At 32.1% G+C, this 23,015-nt stretch overlaps 1 protein-coding gene across 1 annotated transcript in view; it reads left to right on the top strand.

Annotated features, from left to right (window-relative positions):
- LOC111030872 (monocarboxylate transporter 10) overlaps positions 1-23,015 on the top strand; it is a 342,552-nt gene that overhangs the window by 136,586 nt on the left and 182,951 nt on the right. The gene's annotated exons all lie outside the window — the stretch shown is intronic.

Below are 23,015 nucleotides of genomic sequence, written 5' to 3'. Positions count from 1 at the left end.
GAAGTACGATCGACGAAGCTGGCGGTGCTAGGCTGGCGCCCGATGTAACGGCCAAGCCAAATGTCTGTTTACGGAACTGCAACAGAACTGCTGCATATTATCTAATCAACGAAGTGGAAGCTAGGCTATCGCCGGCCACGCATCAACCAATGATGAATCCGTCGACAACAACTTAATATCCATACGATTATTATATAAATTAGAACTGAAAATTGATTTCCTAAAAAAAAAAAAACAAAACAAAGTAGTAATAAGATAGCAGATAGCTAGGTGTACATAATATTTAACACACATTGTAATCATCAATTGTTTTTTTAAAAACATAAGAATCGAATTCTCAGATAATGTCACTAATACTGAGATTTCAAAGCAATGGAAATATTTTCTTGAGATAGTTCATGGTTATATTATACGTTGCTTGTTTGGTGCACATTTTTCGAATGGAAATGGTGAATTTTATTTTAAATTGTTGGTACTTTTAGTTTTTTATGAGAGAATTTTTTAATTTTTAAATTCAGTTTTAATAGCGTTTATTCAATACTATCGAACAATTAAAATTAATTTTAATCTCGCATTAATAAATTCCATACAATTAATTTAACTGTTACGGACCAACAGTAAGAAGGAAAATAATGTTAGACAAACCTACCTGGGAAAACCTTTATGATCACTGAACACAGATAACAAACCAAATTCAGTATTTATCTAATTGATTAAATCAACCTACTTGTTATTATCCTGTTTTAATACTTTTGAAAATGTAAATTAAAACTTATATTACTTATAGTTGACCACTGTTTTCTGGATTTATTGGTTTATTTATTTGATTATATCGTGGCAATATTGTTGTTGAGGACAATTTTTCGAAATATCTCAATCATACTCGTTGGGAGAAAATAATGCTTTCAAGTAATAATATATCACTGTTAATGTTCGACACGAAACAAAATGAGTCTTTTACGAGCTATCATATCATTTCTATTCGACCGCGCATATTTTATTGGGTTTGTGTAATATTATTATTAAGACGAGCTTGCACTATATGGGCGACGGAGTTCGATTGCGGTTCGGTAGACACAATATACTTCGGACGTTTTTAAACACAAAAATATTATTGTGGATAATCTTGTAAGGCCTTCGTACCATTATCGTCGATCGGATCGTCGCCGAGCTCTTGTGTACATCAAAATATTATTATTATTCATCGTTCATCTCTCGGTTCCGGCTGCGAGAGGGGAGACATATTCGAGTGTCGGTTTTTATTTTCGAAAACCGAACAATCGAGAGGAGATCCGAATGATGATAAATCGACTATACGCGTTCGACGGCTATATCATATAGTGCGTATATAATGACGTATATGAGCTCTATGGGGAGAAAAAAATACGATCGCCGCTCGTCGTTGACGTGAAGAGTCGTCGGATATCGATGAGGATACAATCTTATATATATATAAATAATAATAATAATAATAATATATGGTGACTGACACCGCCGATGACGTTTAAGTATCCGGAATCCGTTTTCCGCGCTCGGTCCACCGTCTCGATAAAAATCATGTCTTCAAGTCACTCGGACAGTCTTATTTTTCATTTCCAACATCTTCCCTGTAAATTAGTGAAATATATAGGTAAATTTCATAAATTTGACCAAACTAGATAAAGTAACCGTGACTATTCCACTGCAATTAACGTGTTTCCGTCCGAATCACGGACGCCGGTATATACACTGATGATTGATATAATATTGTACAACTGATAAGTTATTTCAATGATTTTTTAGCGGTTTTTGGATAGATTAGTACAAATAATACAATTATGACACAAAGAACCCAGGTAATATCCGAGGGGAGTCTGCACTCATAGTCTAGATCTCCAGATATCGCCACTGTCAACAGCAAAATATATATTAAAACTAGCTGATCCTGTGCACTTTGTTGCCCGTTAAAAATGTCAACTCTATATGAGACTCGATGGTGATAATGTGAGCATTATATTATGCCTACTTGCTATGAATTGCGGACCCCGCTTGATGAGTTCTTAATATAAATAATATATTTGATTTTGATTGCGGACACGCCGGTTAGCGTGCCCAATGAACGACTGCTGGCGACCAATAAGCCCAAAAAAAAAAATTCACCAATTTCTACAAAATATATTTATATTTCTCTTATAACCAATAGCAACGGTATATAAACAAATAGTTTCTTCGTAAATCTTAAAATCGCTGTTTGAGCAACTCCCCGGGTCGGGCCTATCGGGTTCAATTGTTAATTTAAACCATCCAGGGCGTGACCCAAATGCATACAAAAAAATTCAATCAAATCGGTCCAGCCGTTTAGGAGGAGTTCAGTTACATACACACTTACAGTAGAATTATATTTTAATTTATAACTTATAAGTGTACTTGACGAGAGGATGTGTCACACATAGGCTCAATAGATTGCGACTTGAGGAAGCTAAGTGCGCCATAAATGGGAGTTAAGCTCCAAGGATTTATCATGGTATTTATGTAGTTTTTATAATGAAAAGACTGAAGCTTTCCCTACATTTAAATTCTCTATTTGCGCCTATGGTGTCACAAATTAAAAGCTATAAAGCTGGACTTATGTGTGTATCATTCGATGTTGTTTGTGTTCTTGTGCATGTTTTCGTGCGTCCGAAAAATTGTTCTGCTATTGGCGTTTGGAAAACTTATTTGCAAACGGCTATGGTCGACATCCTTTTAAAACTTTGCAAAATGTACACGTCCCTGGTGACACACGTATTTGAGATTTTTCTGCTAAAATAAGGATACAATAAGACGTATTAAACAGTTCCAGACATCGGCAAGGAACAATACTATATCTAATCGGACACACATCCTTAGCCCAACTGCAGTGTCTGACGAAGAGGAAAGACCTACCTGTATGTGCCAGTTGTAGCACACCCCTCTCTTGATAACACATATAAAACAGAATGTCTCTCCTATGAAACAGATACACAGCAGGAAACATGAGCACCAGACATCCTCTCTGAAGCCTTCAATCCAGACAATATTATAATAATACACAATGACATTTTTAATTAATATTAATTTAATAAATCAAATTAATGTTCGGACGTCCGAAAAATTTTGAATATTATTATGTGTTTTAAGTCGATATCACTATATTCATATAACTACCTATAGAGAATATAGAATATTTTGTAGTAATAAATAGATATAGGGGTATATTTTACTGTGTAATATTGTTAGTCTTGAAAAAAAAATATATTCTTATGTATCGTAACAAACTACCGTCGGAGTAAAATTGATATTTAAGCTAAATAGTACAATACAATGTCTCACTAATAAACCGTGGAAAATCATGTATCATAAAATATTAAAATACTTATATTATATACATATATTGTTTTCTTATTTTTGTTAAAAAATTATGAAACCACAATTAGTTTAATAGCACGCTGGAAAAAAAGTCAGTTAATTTTTATCACAGAACGTTAGAAAAATGTGCCATTCCCGCTATGAAGTACTTTATAGGAACGTAAGAACTTACCTATAGGAGACCAAAAGTGTAAAATGTATTAACTTATTAGTGCACATTATAATATCATTGTCAACAATAGAAAAATATAATATTTGTTTTATATTTCGATCATGCGATGCGCGTCGACAAAATTTCGTAAAGGGTATAACGTAATTTAATATTATATTATTGTGCTGTACGGAATCGGCGGGATCAGCGAGCGAGGTGTTTTTATCGACACTGTTGTATCGTAGTGATCGAAGTGACGCTTCGATTTTCCATTGTAAATAGCTCACGTTTCGTTATGTCAAACGCGTTACTATGTTTACAAATATTTACACTTCATAATATTACGAGATTCATTCTGAATCTTTAAGAAAACAAATTTCACGACAAAATCAACAAAATAATGAAAATTCCATCGCAAAAAAAAAAATAATAATATAAATTACGTTTTTGTGGACACTGGCAGATAAGTCAATTTTGAGTGAAATTTTCCTTTCCAACCATCAGTGCCTATCGTTTTTCTGACTGAAAAAAAACAGTTCACCGTACGCAATAACGTTACATTGTTATAGTACGCGACTGACTATTGACGATGGATGAACTTAATTTTATTACGTAACAGCACATGTAGCGGAGCACATCAAAATATAAGTCACTTACGACCACGACTGTACGACACGTACGACGACAGTACGATAAAATATTATATTATCGTTTGGACATTTAGCGTCATTTGGCAAAATATTATTGTTGTTTAAATCACAATATTTCATAATGTTTATTATGTCGTAGGGAAGTGACGACCACGACAATGAATCCCATCAGCTGCTACGTCGTGTCGTGCCGATAAAATCACAATAATCACATTGTGATTGACGTTACTTTTTTGGTGCCATGCACTATCCAAGTCGCAACCGAGTATACCAAGAACTTACTACAGCTCAACTTTAAAACCGATATGGTTACCAGCTGTAACCTTAGTTACCGACGCTCTCCCACGACACCACACACGACGTAGCCGCGAATCCGGCTTAAATTGATTACCAAACTGAGTGTTGTGTTTGGAGAGAAGGCGGCGTGTAATTGCATATCAGAACACAGACGTGCGATAGGTCACCGGTTTTTCTCACTTCGTTATCTCGTTATTTTACCAACGGCCACCATGATGGTCTACAAAAAAAAAAATATTGTCCTATAAGACGATCGTTTAAGCTCCGTCGACGGTGGTGGGCAATTTAAGGGTGGGCCGACGGTGGTTGTTTCGGCGCGTAGCGTAACTCGCTAGAATATCTCGACAACTCGATATATAAATTAGACGCCACCACCGCGTGTTCAGACAATCGTAAAATGTCCGCGTGTATACAGGGCAATATAATATACATACATGCACTGAAACCGATCGTAACTACACCCTCCTCTCCCCCTCCTCCCCGTGAAACCTTTTAAAGCGCTGTACCGATTCGGTTCGAAAAGTTTATGCTCTCGTTTCGTAAAAAAAAAAGTTTCTCGGTGGCGGCGGGCGAGATCGAACTGCCGCAATACGGACGGTCGGCTTCTTTGTCCCGCTCGCAATCGCACCACGCCGCCGTTAAATTGTATAATATTATCTTTTAATCGTTTGCAATATTATTGTAATAGTTATCGGTTTATCACTAAAAATCGCAGTCGGATGAGTCCTCGGCGGTTTGACTCGAGTCTCCGAGAAAACTTTTCCCAAAGCCATAGGAAAAAACATGAAAATATGACGTGTTTGTATTTTAAACGTGCATTCGAAGTATTCTAAAATTTAAGTGATTAACTCGTTGTTCAGAGGCATTTTGCAAAAGATATTTTCTTATGATAAAATCATATTAAATAGTTGGCATCAAATTTGGCCAAACCCATCATTTTTTACCAAATTAAATCCGAAGATAATTATATATAACACTAACTTCTAAAATATGCAAACAATAATTTATAATAATAATCATAATATCATGGTGATGTTTTGAATCAAATCTCACTTGTTTTGAATTCTGTATAATATTCATCGATATGCAATGTCGTTAAATTGTCATTACAACGCAGCCTTGGGTAGTACATTTTTATTGAGAATAAGAAATGCATAACATTTAAATTTTATTTGCTTAGAATATTGTATTATTTTGAGAGAAAAATAACTTATACATTCTAAAATATACATTATGCGTCTACGGTTACTTCATTTGCGTAAGGTTATAATTTTCTTAAACGTCAATTAATACAATTCAAATTATATCTCTTCGATTTTGATCGAAATGATTGCACTTTGAAGGACAAACATAATATTCGTACATATTTAACTGTCTAATTATAATTATAAACTATAATCTATACCCTCATATTGTATGTATTATAAAACAATGCTATAGTTTTCAGATGAGTTTATTAGTTATTTTAATAGTGGCCGAAAACCAAAATATTTGAAAATGTTTACCTGAATATATTCATTCATATAATTTACATATTATGCTACTATCAATAAATATTTTAAATATTCATATTAAATTAAAAAAAAGTAAAATTATATGTTTAAACACAACTACAAATAATTTAAAAGTATATTTAAGTACCTAATTCAAATACTTTTTGTTGTTGAAAATGTTATATGACCTTTAAGCTATAGACTATTTATTTTTGCAGGAAACGTTTTAACAAATAAATTGTGTTGATTAATGGTATACACAAATTTAAACACATTTCGTTTTTTGTGGGTTTCATGTATGTTTAAGTTTTGTGTACAATAATATGTATACTTACAAATTATACTAATTTAAACTAAAACAAATTTATTTTCCTTAAAAAAAGACCAAAATAGAACGAAACAAAAAGTTTAAAAATTATATACATTTTATGACTATAATTATTTATAAACTCTAAGAACTTTTGTTAAAAGAACAGCTTTTAACTAATAAACTTACGTAAATATCTGAAAAATAATTAAATATAAGTATTAAAATATAAAAAATACTTGGGCGATTCCAAGGCATTTAATAATTAATAGCAACTTAGTTGTTTTTTTAGCTATACAAAATATTAATTTTAAATACTGAATGGCTTGCAGTAACTAATTTCTCGGGTGTAAAATACAAATACAATATTAATATGTACATTACGAAATTATTTTCAAGTCTTAAATAAGAGCATGTCGTCGGGATATTTTTTGTTTTTGTTTTTTAATGTAAGTGTTGAATTGCGAAATAATATAATATTTTAATTTACCATCAATCATACAATATTTTGTGATTTTTTGGCGTTCGCCGACAATGTCCCCGCGGATCATTCGAAGACATGATAACATTATTACGACCGATTTCAGTTCCAACCGTATAGCGGACTACGGCTGATTCGAAGCCAACATGTCGTGTGCTACTAAGCTGAGGTCGGTCAGTGCAGACGCCGTTTAGTCCCCGGTCGTCACGCCACCGTTTATCACATAATATTATTATCATTATTGTTTAATTTATTGTTGTGTTGTTTTAGTCGCAAAACGGCGGCTTGGCCGTTTATTAAACGATAAAATAATATATTGTGCTCCGTATGTAAATGCGGTCTCGTTTCGCACGAACCATGATATTTCGAATATTTCGATTGTAAATATTACTATCATTTTGTCAATTATTCACGTCGTCGTCGTCGTCGTCGCACACGCCGCTGACGTATATTTTTATAAATATTTATGCGTACATCGCAAGCGTTTCTGGGTGATGAGAAAATAGTGAGCAGGGCGCATGGGAGGGAGGTGTGGAGAAGTAGGGTGGAAAGGAGGTGTGAAGGAGGACAGTGGGAGGTAGAGGGTAGAGAGATCTAGTAGTGTGTAAAATATGGGTTCGAGCGCGGCGGATCTAGCGACGGAAAAGGGGAGGGGCTCGAACACAATAAATCATTCTTAATATGCAGTTGTGTATTTAAAAACAAATAAGGAGAAGCACACACTATAACGCGCATGCCAAGTTCCTGGTTTCCATATTATAAACGCGCGTTTAATTTACGAGTGTTACATTAAATAGAACCGATAATAATAATAATCATCGACGTTTTAATATCTCCTCGTCAAATTCAATTTAACCTCGTGTGCTCAAATGTACAAAACTCGAACAACATAAGCAGCACGCGATAATCGTTATCGGCTCTCCTGTAAATATCAATTATTATTATTTTTATCAATTATCGTCTGTGTCGATAGGACAACGTGCAGCGGTATATTACGATAACCTAACCTAATCTAACCTTGATTGTATTTAAGAACAATAATGCAAGATCGCATTCCATCAAATATAGTGTACTCATATTATCGCAAAAAGCATATTGGTGTTGATTAGCTTTTACCAATCACATTTTTGATTTACACCGATAATGGCGACATAGCAAAAAAAACACGGTAACCATATCTCGGCGATGAAAGTCGTGACTGACATAACGGGCTTAATACAAGTACCTATTACCGCGTATTCCATGTGTGCACATTGAATCCTTACAATTATTGTATTGAATTAACTTTTCGCGTGTGTATTTATTGCGCTTACAATGGTAAAGATGTACAGCACGCTTAACGTATCTGGACAATTGAAAACGTGATAATCCACATTTTTATAACTTTTCGTTTTGTATCCTCCCCCTTATACTTAAAATACTCATACTTTCAAAATCCGAAAGAAAATTTAAGAACATGTTGGTAAGTGTTCACGGTGACACACTAAACATAATAATGGTCACTGGTTTACGTCCGGCTTATTTCCATACAGTAACTTGGCTAAAAATCAGTTAGCGTATATGTTTCAGCGAACCACTCGACGTCGCTTGTATAATATTAACTTACCTAGTGTGTTATTTCAAATAAATAATTATAATACACTTGTGTAAAAAAAAAAAATATCGGGAAATGAATAATTTATAGATAACTCAGTTCTGATTTCACAAGCACGTGGTAGTTAGGCTTAATTTGGCGAATGTGAGAACGTTTTTTTATGCAAATTTAAAAATGAAATGGTGTGAGACAAAATTAAATTTCGAACCGTTTTTATAATGATTACTTAATTGTCGGCTTAATGATTTTTCCAAACATAAAAATGATTTGTTAACTATGACTGATCGGTCTAAAGCATATCTTATTGCAATACGTAATACTTAGTTGTATTATATAGATGTACCTTAGTCAGTCGATTTACGTTGATAATATAATGACTCATGAGCATTATAAAATAATTTTAGAAATATTTTGATGACAAATTGTAAATAGTAGAATTAAAAACATACAATATATTTTATGCATCATAAAACATACGTGTGTTAAGACGTTTACATCTCTCTGATCGGTCTTTGTTAACTACTACACCGGTCGTGGTAGGTCGTCACATTAATTGTTTATACTGACGACGGATTTTATTACGGAGATATTATTGGTTTGGGTTGGTCTCTGGCGCATATTTGTATTATATTTTAGAGGTGTGGTGCAGTTAAAAATTTCATATTAATCACTATAGGTATTCTTAAATTATTTTAGAACGAAAGTCGTTAACTGCAAGTATATCATGCTGTTTTCTAGCTTAAAATATACAAAGAATATGAGATCACCTTAGGTACTATTGTTGCCCGAGTTATTGGTTGTACAAACGTAATGAACTTAATTGCAAATCATCTTATTTTACCTGTTGAAGCTTAAACGTATTATGACAGTGAGACAATATCATGATAACATAATTATAGGCTAATTTTAATCATGACCTTGCGCAAGGCATTATGTTTGTACATATTTTATTTTATAAATTATATAATATATTTTTTTTTTGATTTCAGGTGAGTGATTTCATACGAACAACGTTCATCACAAATACAGGTTAACAGTAAGAATATAATTTACATATTATAGTTTTAGCATAATGACGAGATAAGATAAGGTTATTTGCATATCGAGTTTAATGAAAAATTTAACTTTATGGGAAAACTTCATACAAGGCACATATTTTATAGACGAAACAATGTTTTAAGTCTTACGCGTTGATGTGATATTATATTAAATCCAAAAAGTTGAAAACAATTTATGTACACAGATTTCACTGGAGTTTTATTAAAAAAAAAAGCGAATGTGTGATTAAATTTTATGTGAGTATTCATAATACATTTAGCCGAAAATGAATTGTGTATTTTATGTTTAATAATGGAAAACCATATAATATTATTAAACTCACTTTAATAAATAAACCAGATGTATTATGAACTGTGGGATTGGACTGCAGTAACTGCTGTTAATAGCCGAATTCGGGTGTTTCAGTTATTCATAGTCTATATTTTAGTAAACGGATATTATCCTGAGAGTAAAGTTACTTCCGGATTTATGCAGAAGGAATATATTATGAGCCACGGGGTAATCCGTGGGCAACAGTAAATGAATACAAAAAGTAAGAATCGTAATTTTAGTAGCTAAAAAAAAATGTCATTTCTTCAGTTGCATTAAAACGTATTCGAACAATATATTAAACTACATTAAGGTCAATGGTTTCCACTATATAAATAGTAATACTTATATTAATTTTGAACTTATTCGGGTTTACTTTTAGTCTTTACGGTGAATGAAAATGCAGTAAACATAATTTTTTTTACTTAATTTACTTTTATAAAACATCGTAATATCATAATACCATGAATCGAACTGACTTTCAACAGTGAACTATAGTGAACTAGTCGTTTCCTTGTAAATTATACTATATAAGTAAAAAAAAAAGCTAAAACATAATTTATCTATGCAATAGGGTGCAATAGTTTAAATACACATTTAGGATACAAACTCACTAAACTAAGTGTTAAAAAATTCGTCAATGGTATAAATGGCCATCCGACTGAATCCACTCAAAGCTGGTTGGAAGCATCCCATAAATTTCCCTCGTTTATGACATATCATATGATGATAATATTTAGTGAAGTGTTGCACACGAACTTGCGTCATGATAATGTTTGAATTCAGTCTATTCACTGACTGGGAACGAGTGTTTGGTGGATAAAAATTTTAATAATATTGATGAAAATATTGTTGTTCTGTACTAAATAACTATCGTGTACATAAGATTATTGTTTTGAAGGTAGACTTATGTTTTATCAAAGATTTTAAGAAAAAGTCGCTTAGATAACTAAAATTCGTAACAAAACAACATTTTTGAAATAATTATTTTTTATTAATATAAGTTTTTACTTTATTTTAATGACTGCAGCGTTATATTTTTAAATTTATTTTCCAAAGAATATTTTTCTTAGGATTACGATATTTAGAATTTGAACGAGTTGTTACTTTATAAGTAATTAGTAAGTACCAAGGTATTTAAGGCTCGATAAGCGGAGTAGATTTCTCCTCTCGGTTCATCTATACTTTTTTAAACATTTATGAGTTAACTAATTTAACTACTTTTTTGAATTTCGATTTCTATAATATAATAATATAATATAAAATTACATCGAAATTCCTTAAAAATTATTTTGCTTTGAAATGTGAATTGAAAAAAACGGCTAAGTGGATGTCGCCCTGCTGTACGGTAGGTTACAAGTGGGTCACCGTTTAATGTACGGTGTTAAATTTAAATTCAATGCTATAAAACCATTGTGCAACAAAAACTATTTCGAGCGAAGACAAATAAATGTATTATTATAATATGAAGCATTAGTATTGCAGTAGGTTCAATTAATTTTAAGTCATTGTGTGAATAAAATATGGTAATATACTCTAAAGGTTTCAATTACCCACTAATAATATTTTTGAATTGCAACAAAATATCTTAAATCATTATTCTTAGTTACTTAGTTCGTATTTTCAAAATTTGAACATAACATAACTTTTAAAAAATACTGTGTTTATATTTTTTGGTTACAGAAAACCCTACTTACGTGGTACCTTGTTTTACATTTTCAATCTATACAATTTGAATATTTTATAAATTTTTAACTACGAAATAACTTGTACATTTTGTATTTCATAGTTTTTGTCAAAAATTGAACTTAAAATGCCTGTAAAAATATCGTGCCTCTGTATTTTTAATATTTTTCAAGTGCAGCTGTAACAATAGGTCAGGATAGGTACCTACAGTAATATTATAATTTATGTTATGCAACAAAGTGCAGTTTATTAAATGGGCATGCATTTCTTACGCACCACTGCAATAGAAATTATTGTTATGATGTTGTGCAGAGAAACGCTGCGACAGATTTTCTTTAAAAAAAAAAAATTAAGAAATAAATTAAGATATAAATTACTATAAATCACCGTCGGTTTTCAATCGACAGTCCGGCGCTCGCGAAAGAGTGGTGGAGGTAAAACAAAAATCCTTCGGTGAGTTTTTAATAATAATTTATACGACCGCGGTAACCGCCGACGCCGACTTCAGGTCACGGGAGAAGGGGTTTCGTGGGAAAGACGAGTACCTACGGTGTCCGGCCGCAGACTCCGACGGCAAGTGCGTTATTATCTCCTCCTCGACTGGACTAGTATTCCGTCTTGACGGTCCACACGAGACACTATATATGATATAATAATATTATATTTTTTTTTTCTTTAACCTAGGTATATAAAATGTGTTTATGCGTGGAAGTGGTATTACTATTATATATATATATATATATAGGTACCCATAGAAATCGTTCCCACGTATTACATATTATTACTATTATTATTATTATTATTATGTTATAAATGTGCGTGTGTATATAACTATAATACGCGATGATATTATTATCGTGTCGCAATTAAAGATGTCACCGTAACCCGGTCAATGGGACGACGACAAAATAGTATATTATTATTATAAATCGATCAATAAAAATAACTACGACTACGGTGTTATAATACGCATGGACGATAGTACATCAGCTGTCTATAACCTCTGGTAAAAAAAAAAGAATACTGGAAAAGTGGAAACTATTTAACGGTGATTATACCGCTTTTGGTTATAATTCATGACGTAACCAATAGTATGTGGGTAGGTATATAATAAAGTGCACAAAAGAAGTATACCATAATTATATTAAATTGTTCTTCTTGACATTAATAATAATTATATTAAAATACCAAACGATCAACCGCCACGCGCGACCGATCGGTTCACTCGATTAATTGAACATTTGAACAGATGAAAATTATTGTAATAACAAGGGTGTAATGGGTAAGATTTTATGACGAGTTTAAATGTTCAAAAATTTAGTAAGATAATAACAACACAGTATTGGCGCACAAATGGTTGCCCGAGAGTGGTGTTAGAGACTCGTTGAGTTTGATTGTCTGCAAAAATGTAGAGAACAGATTTAATTTTGTGAATGGATATGGACCTATACATACACGTTTTTTGTGCAATGTAAGTTCCAAAAAAAAAAAAAGATGAAAATGACATGATTTCGGGAAATATGTATATTAAAAATAGATTTAAAAAAACAATTACGAGAGACTCGATAAGTGATATTTGATGTGATGTATACACATACGAAAGCTATATTTAAAGTAAATTCAAAATCACAAATTCAGCTCGATAAAAAAAAATATATTGTAAATATGCCAATTACTGTGAAAAAGTCGGAAAAAGTATATTAACGTTAAAAACAGAAATCCTTAACTTATATTTATAGCTGTATTTTTTGTAATTTGAGAAAACAAATATGTGTATCAATAATGCCATGGTAAATCTTTCTCTTGATAATATTATATCTATATTTACTTGTTATACTTGCCAAAATTATTGCCGATTGCAGAATATAACGTTTGAGACGACTGACGGCAGATCATCCAATGAAACTTTATTATTATTTATTATCACTACAATGAAAGATTTTCAAATAAATTTTGGATCGAATAGTTTGTGAAATCATTAATTATACTGATAAACATTGCTTATCTGTATTATTCTCTTAAAACCGAAATGTAAAGTTTCATTTTTACAAATTGAATTGAATCGTGTACGGATAAATATTAAATGTGATATCACACAGTACATATATATGTATAAATGTATAATATATAATTATTAATTGACCGTAAAACAGAAAAACGATTTAATAAATCAAAACCAATTGATTATCATTTCAGCGTGCTCGGTATTCCTCCCATATTTTTTTTCTTTGTTTTATTCTGTAGCGTCATTGTCTTACGTTTCGGGACCACGTCCCTTTTCAATTTAACGAATAACGTTTGTCTGCTAAAATTGTTTTTATTTATTAGTTCCAAACAATTGAAATGACGAATCGTGTATTATTTTATTTTTTTTTATTTGATGTTATACATTTTATTTAATTGTTTTATCTGCTAAAGTGCAAGACATATACGAATAATAATAATCTATTGTCCTTATCTATCATAATTGATGAATCTAAAAATTAAAATAATGTAATTACTAGCAATTTTACCGAACATGATAGGTAATGTTTACATCAGTTTATTTAAATAATTATACTTGTGTACATTGTACATATAACATACGTGATGTCTCTATAATATATTCCCTGTACTCCGTTTACGAAGAGAATGTTGTTGCGCACAAACCAAAACGCATCGTACCGCGCCGTAACACCTAATCTCAACTCGTCGACTCCATTCGTACGCTCAAAGTTACCATATTCCCTGGGTGAGTGGATTTTATAAAATATATTATTTAAATGTGATTTAAGTTTAAAATATAACTGTCAAATCCTTCGATACATGCTGACATGCTGTATAATATTATATGTTGCACTATAATATTGTTACATAATTTACAGAATATAATGCCATATATGAGCCCAAAATTATATTTTGTATTTAATTCGATTACGTCTTACAATAATTAATTATCTGTGATCAAAATTTTGTTTACTACTCGGCCACATATTTAAATTAATCACATTTATTTTTAATAAAAACTACAACTATTAGTAAACATTACGTACATCCATACTTTATACTTATTATACTTAATGATTTTATAAATGCAAAACTAACTCTGTTTGTCTGTTACGTTTTTACATTCCATTGAACCGATTTTGATGAATTTGTTTTATAATAATTGTTGATAATAATTAAATACCTCAGGTGAACATTTTTTTTTCGAATAAAGGTACACGGTATAAATGTAAAACAAATATAACATGTAAGTTAACATCCATGTTCTATAACTTTTTCCGGATCAAAGTAAACTGGCCAAGAGATTATTTCCTTCGACTGACATTGCTACATTAACTGTCGGGTGGCTCTAATAAATCGTTAAGGAAATTTCATAGTAATTCCGTCATTCGTATAACTGTTTTTTCATTTATATTTTATTAATTAATATAATCCTAATTATCCATTGTGCTATTATTTTGTGCATGACTCGTAAATATGTAGAAAATTAAAAATTTTCCTGTATTCGTACAGTTCAAACTGTTATTATTATTGGTATGATAATTACTATTAATATGCGGTGTAAGTATAATACCTAAGTACCTACATTTAGTTCAAACCGTTTCAATCTCATTATGATATAATATTAATATGTAGACATGTAGTTAGTAAATTAATGATGTGAATAGATTATTATGTACAACCACTCGTCATAAGACTGTTAAATAAAACGTGACGTGTGGTACCACACATTTTTGAATACTAAGTACTTACAATCAAATGTCTTCATGAAGTAGAAGATGGTGGTGTGTATACTTAGAGTATAATGACACAGGTGGTTATAATATTCTATGGCCCACATATTATCTTTTCAAGCTGTACCTGGTTTTTCCGATGACTAATGCCTAAAACCCATGGGCAGAATAATATTATATGCTCTATAATAATTATTATTTATTGTACTATTTACATTTTGAATACATATTATTATTATTACGCCTTTCATTTGGCAAATCTTAATCTATTTATAATATTTTAAATAATAAAGATCTTCAATCGTAATAACTGAATCCGACAAATACGTTTCACACAGCATATTATAATACATTAATTATAGATTTAAAGTCGGTGGAGGGGTTTGCTGGAATTGTGATGGAGCAGTGTATATAACTTGCTATTGATGGATTTGTAATGAGTCGGAAACTTTTTATATCGTTTAGTGCAGCTATTAGTTGACGCACTCGTACTGTTTAGATTTGTAAGTCGTATGTGTGTGTGTGCAAAATGGAGTAGTTGGACACATGCCATACGGTATAGAAGTGATGATACGCGGAGGGTGATGGACTGCACAAGACTTGTAAAGTAGGCATTTGTGATCGTTTTACACAACCCCGAATTCGAATTGTTTTGGATTATATAATATACTGATGTTACAAAAAGGACTCGTTAAGTGAAAATCTCGGATTGAGGTCTGTGGCGAGGTAAACGAAGTCGGCTGTCGAGTCGAGTGGTTTTTCTTTTTGATTTGAAACGCGTGTTCAAAGTGAGTATATTTTGTCAATTACGGCTCCGATATATTCAACTCCCGGAGAGATCGGGATGATTGGTACAGTATTCCTCGGGAATGATGAAAATAATATTATGTATGTTTATACCTGAGGCTTAAGTGCCTTGGGGGAAAACCGGCGAATGTGCGATTTCGTGCGGGATGACCCCTAGGGCTTAATGAAAATGAAAAAAAAATAATAATAACGATAAAGTGAAAGTCGTCGCACGCAACACCCCCGGCCAGCCCACTACCCCGCTGACGTGCATAACCCGAATATATACCATACGGACGCGATGCAGCAGTTTTGCTAAACACCCTAAATGAGTCCCTTTATCTGAGGTCGGTTCGGAAATCATCCCCAAGCCGGTACACCATTTTCTCACCCTAGCGTACCACACTCAGCGACGGTACGAGCTTGAAGTCAGATATTAAACAATATTACAGGCATCGTTTACGTAAGAATTATCCCGAATAATAACAAAATATTAACTAGGTCATTTTTTTCCTACTCCCAAATCGACCACTGTGTTTTCTAAATATATTCTCATGTGGAATGTGAATATAATGTGTATTATGATAATTGTACACCATCTATACCCACACTTAAATCGTTATCAGTTGATATATTATACATATATGAATGATGATAAAAGTGACTTTTGACCACAACAACTATTTCCTTTTAAGAGGAAAATCACAAGTCACACATCTGTAAATATTATGATATAAATAATATAATAATAATGAAATTTTTTATTTCTGTAGTTCAAACGACCGTGGATGGTCCACGAGTTTAGATAAATGTTAAAATACAAAATGTAACCTATTATATAATAATAAACATGCATATAGAATACACCCAAGGGTGGTCATTATCTAACCAGTCAGTTAGTTTTTTTAATGTAACAACTTCAGTAATCATTGTAAAAACTTAGCTTTTTAATTAAAAAAAAAAATAATACTTGAAATAATGTAAATAAAGTATCATGTTTATTGTATATACAATATTTTATCTATAACTAATTTTTTTTTATTTGACGATATACAAAATGGTATTAACTATTCAGTACAAATAAACAAAAAAAATTCCCTTGATTTAATAAATTTATTGAGACATATTTTATTCACCTATTTTACGTAACTAGACAGCTAGCTTTTTTTTAAACTGAGTTTAATTAATGCATACTTTGCTCCGTATTAACTTAAAACCCTTAGAATAAAATAGCGTTATTAATAATTAATTTTAAATGCATGCCATTAAGTACGTTGTAATATTTTTTTGACTTAACAAACTCAAGTTAATTTTTTCATTTGGATTCATTATCATATATAAATAAATACGTGATTTGTTTTCTTAAAATTTCATTTGGATAAATCATTATCGAAGACGAAAAAAAACCACTCTTGAATCGACACAGTGAGTGCAATATATTATTTATGTATTTTTTTTTCACTCTCAGGTCGTCGGTTGACGCGCACGTATGTACACGAACCAGCTCGTATTCAAATATTCTCTCCGAAACATAAATGAACACCTCGTTGCAGTAATTAATCACTTTTTTTTTTTTTTGACAGTCGTTCAGCTAAAAAACTGATGTGGGTTACACTCGTTATAGCCAAGAGAGCGTGAACGAGGAAGTGAGAAAAATATAAATATTTATCCTACGAAACACGCGCGAAAGATTTATGTACCCCTTTTATTAGCAATTATTTAGACACGTTTGTATTTGAATACAGTGTACGTAATTACAGCAGTCAAAGAAGCACAACATTAAAACAATGCGTTAGGTTTGGGTTTTAGTCGGGTTTTGTTCCGCACAATATCGGTATGAAATTTAAAAAAAAATATATATATAAAAACCGTTTTGTATTATGTTCTCATTAAATTCCATTGATAATCGCCTACAGCAAAAAAAATAAATCGATCAAATCATAATTAATTTAATGCTTGTGATATTTCATAAATCAGAGATGACATTTAATGGTTGTACATAATACGATAGTAATTATTAACGGGCATTAAAATATATAGAAGTGTAATAAATGCATATTATATTATTTTTTGAATCTATAAAATAATATAAACCACGAAGCGAACCGGAACCGAGCAACTTAGTTGTGATTAATTATTATTCGCGATTTATAGTCAATTATTTTATATTTACGTACTCAAAAATAACAGTGAAAAAAACATATTTTTTTAGCAATCATAAATATGTAATATATATATTAGAGCATGGTTGTGCGCCTTGTGCTGACAAATTGGTCAAAACACTATTTTGGCATCGCTATTTCCTGAACAAATGTACTTGGAGTTCAAAAGAATCTGCTATGTGTCGAAAACCGCCGCGGGGCTTTAAATTTTAATGTAAATGGCGAGTGAATAAAATATATTATGTGTAGCTACTCAATTTTAAAACACCTTCCATGTGCCATAATTTATAGTGATGTTTTAGAAGCAGATAAGTCCATTATAAATACCACACATGTGTTGTCAGACGTATAATAAACTGTATCGATATATTTCATCGATGGTAAGTATAATATAAGGAATACAAATTAATAACACGTTGAATACGAATGCGTACAGTTTTGATAAAAATACTTAAATACCTCATAAGACCACTTTATGGATTATATAATCTCCATAAGAGATTCTAGTACCTCTGATATAACAAGAAGAGTCTTAGAAGAGAGCTAAAAACCAAAATAATAATTAAAAACATTTCGTATTTTATACTTTTCTATTATTACTCGGTTCTTTGCAAAACCGATTCAATGCAATTTTTTTCACATTTGAAACCGTTTTGTCGGTTTTTTTTTGGGTACTTACACTGAATTATTTTGATTTTGAGCGTCGGAGGATTTTTCGGAACAACCACGAAAAGTTGGTATGAAACAACGTAATTTGGTACTTTTTTATATTATCGTAGGTATACGTAATTACTTAACTTTACTGCAGCACGCGTATATCATTATAATATTATTGTATTCTTCCGAGGACAACTACTGTGCCCCGCAGATTCAGGACGGACCACCGAAAAATCATCAATCACCGACCCGAAAAAGTTCGGAAAAGCCTGGAAACGCAAAATCGCGTTTCTTTATCAGGTGATGGGTCGTCGTGGGTATATATTATTATTATCGCATCGGTGCAGGGGCTGCAACAGCACGTCCTTCCTGCTGTATCCGTCCGTCCAGTGGCGATCGGGGCAGGAGCGAGGCAACGCGCTGTATATATTACCCACTCACAGCGTATATACGGCGTGATCGTCTTACGTGGTAAAATTTTCACGTTTATCACCCACCCCCCAGGGCTCTTCACCGGAAATTGTTGCAGCTTTCGTTTTTGAACATATTTATTGCTATATATTGTAATCCATTATTATTTTTTTATTGTTTGATGTCAACGCGCTTACACTGTAAAAATGGAAAATCGGTAAACGTGTTTATTTTAAAATTCAAAACTGTCTGTCGTATTATTATGTATTTATATTTTAACGTCAAAAAAAAAAAACCTTGAAAATCTTTGGGTAGACGAAAAATAGTCGGCTCGTGACGAAACGATCGTCCTGTATGTGCGCTTCCGGAAAAACCTATCCTATCAGCGTGGTCTTGACAGTGGCAAGACCAAACGCTCATCTGTCACTGTCTCGCCAGTTGTCTCCCGAAGTCCGTATAGGCATTATTTCTTCCTGTGCCACACAACTGCACAACCATCATCATTGTCAACAGCTCCGAGAAAAAGCATAATACAAACACACACACACACACACACACACACACACACACACACACACACACACACACATACAATCGCTCGTTATCAATCTATATTAACCGGTGACACGTAAAAAGCAGCTGTGAAACGACGGCGACAATGATGATGATGATAATAATATTGTTGTCACGGCGTTGTTCCACGACTGATCTCGCGTACAACGAGAAGAGACGTATAGACGAGGTGTAGTGCCGGTCAAAGTTTCCACCTCGGTCGACTATCTGCTAAACTCCTTCCGATTCTTAAAGGGTCTGAAAGGGTTAATCTGTTTATACCGAAAACCTATTTACACCTTTCTACGGTAGGTACGTTGGTATTAACTATCAAGTGGTAATTTAATAACAATATGTTATAAAATGACATTACATTATTCTAACTAAATATTAATAAGAAAATATATGCGATGATTACCGTCAACAGTTATCCACCTAGTTCAAGTCCAAGCTTCCCTTATAACTAATAGAAAAATAAATCGTTCGTGGCAACATAATTAACATATATCATAACATATCCTTGAAAATAGACTAGGATACGCCATTTCTACTTGGAATCGATTTTCGTATAAATTACCTTTGAAATTAAATTGAACATATTCACCACGGTGATTTTCAGCTTCGATTGTTTTAAATGTGGAATGCTCTCACTGTTATCGATGGGGGGAAATTGTTGTAGTTTATGGGGGAGGTTTGGTTTTTATACTACTTTTAAGGGCGAAGGGAGTAGACAAGCAGTTGATATTCAGAAAAAAAGGCCCGTTATACAATTACGCTACTATATTCGAACAAATGCATTGTTCGATGTGGTTGCCTTCTTGTCGGACATAAAATCCAAAGACGCACATAAATACCGGCGACTATAAGGAATAAAACTAGGCCCGTTTCCTTCGCCTGATCAAACAAAGCATTCGAAAGGGTATGAAATATTATTATTACGACATGGAGCCAGCCAATAACATCATGTAATAACAGTAGACCGAACGTCCGTCGGATTGGTATGGATCGGATCCGAATATTTTTATTCCTCGTCGCTTGCGTATACAGTATTATTGCACCCTCTCAAAGGATATGTCAACTACAACTACCAAATTTGATTGTGTGTGTGTTTTGTTTTATATATTCACCGACGTTTGGCCTATGACGAATGAGGAACCAACTATGTGATTACCCAAGTATATCCATTATCCATATTGCTCAGCTGTACTAATCATTTTTATAACATTTATGATAATAAAATAAACGAATTTTCTCGTTTTCACAACCATATTGTATGCTCTAATAATGTGTTCATTCAAATTCTTATCATCTACTATAAGATATAATAATAATTTCAAGTTCTTAAATTTGTTTATATCTACCGTATAGAGAGTAGAGACTATACAAATAAATTTGAAATAATGTGTAATAATAATATAACTATGTGAGCGTTGTTATTATAAGTCATCGACGAACAGAATAGGCTAATTTATGATTTATCCCCCCCCCTCTCAAAGCATTCAAAATTTTAATTAAATTAGTTTTTTATTTACCAATCTAGGGAATAAATTAATATTTATTTTTTAGCTTATCACTATTTATTATGATATTTAAATAAATACGTCAAGTTAATAAAAAAAATGTAATAGAAATACAATTCTTGATCGTATTCTCTCCACCCACAAGAAATTGTTGTTACGCTACCGTCGTAAGTATATTCGTAAACCATGTTATGACCCGTAGGTCAAATGATACACGCCGATATATTTTGAATGGAAACCATTAAAATATTAAAACGGTACGGCTTGTGTAAACTGGTTTGGGCAAGGAACAAAAATAAATGCTAGAATTTTCAAGGTTTTAGCAGATCAATCATTATAACGCGCATAATGATTAGGTTTTGTGAAATATTTAAAGTTTTTTTTTTTTGATCCACGAAATAATACATTAATTTGCGTGTGACTTTAGATTCTTACGATATTGTTGTAATTAGAGTAACCGCATACAATATTATACCTAAACAATAATACATTTTAACTCTAATTTACTCATTTCAATACAACTATTATATCTTTAATAATAGAGAATTATCGATGCCTGTTTCTCAATATAGACTCTAACTGATTTTTATTACAAACTAAAGTTGCAGGCCTTGCTATATTTTAATACTTAATAATTATAGTGTCACGTCATAGACTGAGTTGTATCATCGGCTGATGGGTTTTATTAATCGATGACGATTTTAGCATGTAAATAATATTCGTTTTAACAGAATATTGTTGTCAAACAATATAAGAATAAATAATTATAATAGGAATTTATTAAAGCAGTTACGATACCAATCAAACCTAGATTACATGACGTGTGTTCCACAATTTAATGCAGAACTATCAAATTATATTATATTTGCGAAACTCCAATAATGTCATCTAATCCCAGTCACGTCGTCGCGGTCGACGGAGCTTTGCTCTTCGTATAAGCACTCGTACCAACTAGCAATATTATGATACTTACATAGAATCACACGACACGATTTAAACTATTTCACATTTTATGAATTTATTCATCTCATTTAAGTCTACTTATTATCTAATGTTATGAGTGGGTAAATAATAAAACAAATTATAATATTAATTTACCGACATCTCAACAAATTCTACTTCACCATTATTGTAGCGTTGTAGCTGAAACTCAGATTTCTATATAGTAGTACTAGATAGCGAACTCACGCTATCAGTTGAAGCATGGCTGTCGGTTGGTAAATATTAATTATGTTGTATTGTATTTTAATATTTATAAACCTGTTATAAATATTTTATTTTATCATTAAAAACAATGTTATTCCAAATAAATTTTGTATAGTGAATGAAATGTTTCACGATCCTACAACATGGTGGCAAATCGCTATTCGAGCTTCACTGATAATAATAACTATAGAAGTTTATAAAATATTATATATAGAAGTTCTTTATCCAGTGTAGTATAGAATTCGGTGAGCTCAAAACGATCACCGGACCACGTGACTTTTAGATTCATATATCATCTGATGTGTTGTTACATTAAATTTATTATTATGGATCGTTTAGCAATCAAGCTACACAGCAAATGTTTACATACAACACACACACACACACACACACACACACACACACACACACACACACACACACACACACGCGCGCGCGCGTAATGTGGGTATACTTTGACATAACATAACGAATTATTGCGCGTTATTATTGAATAGGTAATATAATATACCTGTTTTTTTTTTATCGAGAACACGAACGAGTGCGATCTTACGTGTGGCCGATGAAAAAATTGCAGCCGATTCTATTTAAGTCTTAAAATAAACGTGA

Source organism: Myzus persicae, unplaced genomic scaffold, assembly GCF_001856785.1.
Source record: "Myzus persicae strain clone G006 unplaced genomic scaffold, MPER_G0061.0, whole genome shotgun sequence".
Taxonomy (NCBI): domain Eukaryota; kingdom Metazoa; phylum Arthropoda; class Insecta; order Hemiptera; family Aphididae; genus Myzus; species Myzus persicae.
This window is presented reverse-complemented; position numbering and strand designations above follow the sequence as displayed.